This window comes from Phocoena phocoena, chromosome 5, assembly GCF_963924675.1.
Source record: "Phocoena phocoena chromosome 5, mPhoPho1.1, whole genome shotgun sequence".
Lineage (NCBI taxonomy): Eukaryota > Metazoa > Chordata > Mammalia > Artiodactyla > Phocoenidae > Phocoena > Phocoena phocoena.
Window position 1 is genome coordinate 6,621,554 of NC_089223.1, and position 6,000 is coordinate 6,627,553.

The window sequence follows — 6,000 nt, forward strand, 5'->3', positions numbered from 1 at the left end:
CATACACCAAATTTAGAAGATGTGTATGGGGGTGGAAGAGCAGCCAAACGTCTATATTTAAATTATAAAAAAGCAATGCATAAGAAAGAAAATAAATATTTAAACCACGTCCTTTGGCCACAAGATTTTTGTGAACAAGATAAGGTTTATCAAATATCTGATTGCAATGTAATTAATGCCATGAAAACATGTAATAATGACAGCTGATATTTAGTGAGGTTTGTTATGTGCCAGGTATTTTTCTAAATACCTTACTTTCATTAGTTAATTTAACCTTCACAACAACTTTATGCAACAGGTATTAATAGTTCCCATTTTGTAGATGAGAAAACTGAGGTGCAGAAATGGAAAGCAACTTGCAAAGTCATGGAACTACTGATGTTCCAGGTGGTATTTAGAACGCAGGAAGTCTATCCTCTGAGCTTTCTTAATCACTATGCAATATTGCCTTTACTTAAAGAAATAGCTAGTTGAATCAATTATTATTAGTGAGGACACACACACACACACACACACACACACACACACACACACACACAAAAGCATTAGAAATAAGGGCCCTGGCCCATATTCCTGACCCTGGCCTATATTCCTGACCTGACTGGTTCCTGAGGCAGGATTCTGGTTCCATCGTTTTCTATCTGTGTACTTCAAGTTTTTTACTTATAAAACAAAAACTGTGGGTATTTATTTTATAGGTTTGTTGTGATGATTTTATCACCTTATATATGAAGCACTTTCAACAGTGCCTAGCACAGACTGAATGCTGGTTATTAATCATTTCTGACTAAAATGAGCATTTATCCTCTTGGTAAGCATTCATTTAGTTACTTTTTATTATGAAAATTAATAAATTATTATTCCAATTTATAGATCAGTCTATTGTATACTTACTAAACTGAATTTTCTTCCACAAGTTCTGAAGTACACACAAGGATGAGACATAATATTAGACATGGATTGACTGATAGGTTTTAATTTGTGAGCCATCTATAAGAAATTGATGGCCCTTTCTTGGGTAGGCAGTTGAGATTCCTCTAGTCACATAAGTGTACAGCAGGAGCAAGTGCTTTGCTGGATTCATGATGAAGCTGTGCACTTGGTTCAGGGAGACTGGGTTCAGCACCATGGACAGCACTTTGCAGGGACACACTATGCTGACACAGCTCAATCACTCACGGTCTTCAGCAAAGAGGCACGATAAGAAGAAGCCTGGTATTTTTCAGAAATTTGACCAAGAATACACACATGCGTATATAATTTCATTAATCTTTTGTATATATAGCACCATTAATTATTCTGTTCCCAGGAAATCAAGACCATTTTAGTTGCCAAATATCTCAAGCAAAAGCTAAACAAGGAAGAAAAGAATAGCTAAAATTTCAGCAGTGCTATATCATTCCCATATTTCTAGTTGCACCTAAAGCATGCATATTGGTATTTTCGTAAGTTTTTTTTTAAAGCATTAATTTATATATTTTTACTGCAGTGGAACTTATAATACTTAAAGTGGCAGAATTCATGAGATTGGTAAGATATGACAATAATGTTTTATAAGTCTTATTTTAGTCAATAGCAACGTTTGTACTGTATGAAGTTCATACTTAAAGATATTTTAATATATGCCAACAAATTGAACAACCTAGAAGAAATTAATAACTTCTTATTATCAACAATCTTCCAAGATGGAATCAGAAAGAAATAGAAAATCTGAATAGAAAATTACTAGTAAGGAGATTACGTCAGTAATCAAAAACCACCCAACAAACAAACGTCCAAGACCAGATGGCTTCTCCGGTGAATTCTACCAAACACTTAAAGAAGATTAATACCTATCCTTCTCAAGCTCTTCAAAAGAACTCAGGAGGAGAGAGTGCTTCCAAATTAATTTTACAAGGCCAGCATTACCTGGACATCAAAGCCTGATAAGGACATCAAAAAAACAAAAAAAAAAGAAAGAAAAGAAAAAGGCAGTTAAAACCAATATACCTGATGAACACAGATACAAAACAAAGTATTAATAAACCAAGTTCAACAATACATTAAAAGGATCATACACCATGATCAAGCAGGATTTATTCCAGGGATGGGATGCAAGGATGGTTCAACAACTGGAAATCAATCAGTGTGACAAACCACATTAACAAAATGAAGGATAAAAATCATATGATTATCTCAATATATGCAGAAAAAGTATTTGACAAAATTCAACTTCCATTTATGATAAACATGGAACAAAGTAGGTATAGAGGGAACCTACCTCAACATAATAAAGGCCATATATGAGAAGTCCACAGCTAACATCATACTTAATGGTGGAAAACTGAAAGATTTCCTCTAAGATCTGGAAAAAAAGACAAGGATGCTCATTCTCCCCACTTTTATTCAGCATAGTACTGGACGTCCTTTCCAGAGCAACTAAGGAAGGGAAAAAAAGAAAGAAAGAAAAAGAAAGGGCATCCAAATTGGAAAGGAAGAAGTAAAACTGTCATTATTTGCAGATGACAGATTTTATATTTAGAAAACCCTAAAGACTCTACCAAAAAAAAAAAAAAACTGTTAGAACTAATAAATTCAATACAGTAGCAGGGTACAAAATCAATATACAAAACTTGGTATACATTAGCAACAAACTATCAGAAAGAGAAATTGAGAAAACAATTCCATTTAATATTGCATCAAAAAGAATAAAACACCTAAGAATAAATTTAACCTAGGAGGTGAAAGACCTCTACACTGAAAGCTGTAAGTCATTGATGAAAGAAATTGAAGAAGGCACAAAGAAATGAAAAGATATTTCATGTTCATGAATTGGAAGAATTAATATTTTTAAAATGTTCAAAATTGTTATATACTCAAAGCAGTATATAGATTCAATGCAATCCCTATAAAAATTCCAATAACATATTTACAGAAAGAAAGCAAATAATCCTAAAATTTGTATGGACCCACAAAAGACCCCAACTAACCAAAACAATCTTGAGAAAGAAAAACAAATCTGAAGGCATCAGGCTTCCTGATTTCAAACTCTATTACAAAGCTATAAAAATCAAAACAGTAAAGTATAACCATAAAAACAGACAATACACAATATTGTAAATCAATTATACTTCGGTTAAAAGAAATAGACACATAATTCAATGCAAGAGAATAGAGAGCCCAGAAATAAACCCGCTCATACGTGGGCAATTAATTTGCAACAAAGGAGGCAAGAATATACAGGGGGGAAAGAATGTTTTTTTCAATAAAGGGAGTTGGGAAAACTGGACAGCTATATGCAAAGAAATGAAACTAGACCACTATTTTGCACCACACAAAAAAGTAACTCAAAATGGATTAAAGACTTGCATGCAAGAACTGAAACCATAAAACTCCTAGTAGAAAACAAAGATGGTAAGCTACTTGACACTGGTCTTAGCAATGAATTTTTAGATCTGACTCCAAAAACAAAGGCAACAAAAGCAAAATAAATAAAAAGGACCTCATTAAACTTAAAGGTTTCTGCACAGCAAAGGAAACCATCAACAAAATAAAAAGGCAACCTACTGAATCAGAGAAAATATTTGTAAGTCATGTATCTGATAAGGGGTTAATAACTAAAATATATAAAGAACCCATAAAATTTAACAACAAAAAACCCAAACAATTTGATTAAAAAACAAGCAGAGGATCTGAATAGATATTTTCCAAAGAAGACTTACAGATGGCCAAAAGACACACAAAAGTATGATCAGCATCACTAATCATCAGGGAAATGCAAATAAAAACCACAATGAGATATGACCTCACACTGTTAGAATGGCTATTATCAAAAAGACAAGAAATAACAAGTGTTGGAGAAGATGTGAAGAAAAGGGAACTCATACACTATTGATTGGAATGTACATTGGTACAACCTCTATGGAGAACAGTATGGATTTTCCTCAAAAAATGAGAAATAGAACTACCAAATGATCCAGAAATTCCACTTCTGGGCATTTATCTGAAGAAAACAGAAACACTAATTTGAAAAGATACATGCACCCCCATGTTCACTGCAACATTATTTACAATAGCAAAGATATGGAAACAACCAAAGTCTCCAGTGATAGATGAATGGATGAATGGATAAAGAAGATATAGTGTGTGTGTGTGTGTGTGTGTGTGTGTGTGTGTGTATATTTATACACACCATATACATACCACATATATATATATATATATATACACACACTATAATGTGTGTACGTGTATATATACTAAGTATAGTATATATACTAAGTATAGTATATATACCTTGTATAGTATATATACTATGTATAGTGTATACATATATGAAATATAGAACATAGAGTATATTGTACCCACATATGTACAGACAGAATTATAAAATAAATGGACAAAATATAAATAATCGGTGATTCTGCATAAAGGATACATGGAATTGTTTGAAACTTTTATGTAAGTTTGACATTAAAATAAAATTTATGTAAATAATAATGATGGCCAATAATTTTTTAAATAAAGGATATTTTAAGAATAGATACATAATATTATTCTCTGGAAGATAATTCCATGGTCAATATATGCTTTCTGCCCCAAAGATGTTTGCAGTCATGTTTTTCAATATTTTACTACAGAATTATAAATTCTCAGTGTGCTCCTACTACAGTAGCATAATAACTAAGTTTACTTCTGTTTCAGTGCATTTGAAGGTAAATCAAATTAACTTCTAAACTGACCTTACCACTTGGTAAATTCACTCCAATCTAATGCTATTGTGGAAGTTCCCTGAGCAGGCAGTTGGCCTTTCTTGGCAAATTTTTATCTTTACACATGCCTTCTTCTAGTCCTAAATTCAGAAAGCCTTTCCAGATTCCCTTTTTATAAATGACATCTCTCCCTCTTCTGGATCCCTCCTCTAGATTCCTATAATATTCTATTCTGCATATTTTTACATTTTATATCTTTTGTACTGTTTCACCTTATATGAACATTCCTTGCCCCATTAAACATCAGTTTCTTTTTTTTTTTTTTTTTTTTTTTTTGCGGTTCGCGGGCCTCTCACTGTTGTGGCCTCTCCTGTTGCGGAGCACAGGCTTCGGACGCACAGGCTCAGCGGCCATGGCTCACGGGCCCAGCCGCTCTGCGGCACATGGGATCTTCCCGGACCGGGGCACGAACCCGTGTTCCCTGCATCGGCAGGCGGACTCTCAACCACTGCGCCACCAGGGAAGCCCAAACATCAGTTTCTTGAAGGCAAAGATTATATCTTCACCTTTGTAATTTCCATATTATGTAACATTATGCACTACACATAGAAGGCCCTTAAACAAAGTTTATGAAAGAGTCATAAAATATTTTGAAAACAACTCCTATAAAGAAACATAGGCTGAAGGATGCTTTGTGGTATTCAGAGCATTCTTCTTTTGGTAACTTTTCAGAAAAATAAAGTAAATATGCATTTCTACAAATAAATTTTGCTGATAGGGTAGCAGAATTAATGATCATTAAATATAGCAGCCAAACTGTTATTGCTAAAATATCTATTAGTCTTTCCTCAGAATATTTCCTGTTAGGAAAAATGCTGTCATGAAGTAAGTTATCTTATTTACCTCATGACAGCATTCTCCAAATCCGCTGGTGGCAAGATCCCAAAGGCCACAGAAGAGAAAGGCTCACAGAACAAATTAAAATGCTCAAATAACATGATTTATTTATTCAACTAAAACACATAGGGAGAAGCAAAGGGGAAAGATGACATAAGTTAATACACTTAAGATAATGTAAAGAATGGAACACCACACCAACTAACTTCTGGGTGATTCTTTCTATATAGATGGATAGAAAGATGAGATAGATAGATGATGGATAAATAGATTATATAATAGATAGATACACATATCTCCAATATATAATAGATGTATAGACACATATATTTATTATATAACATTATCATATTATATAATTTTCATCTCTCTCTCCCGAGCTGCCCTAGCCCCTAATGGTATAGTTATTAGC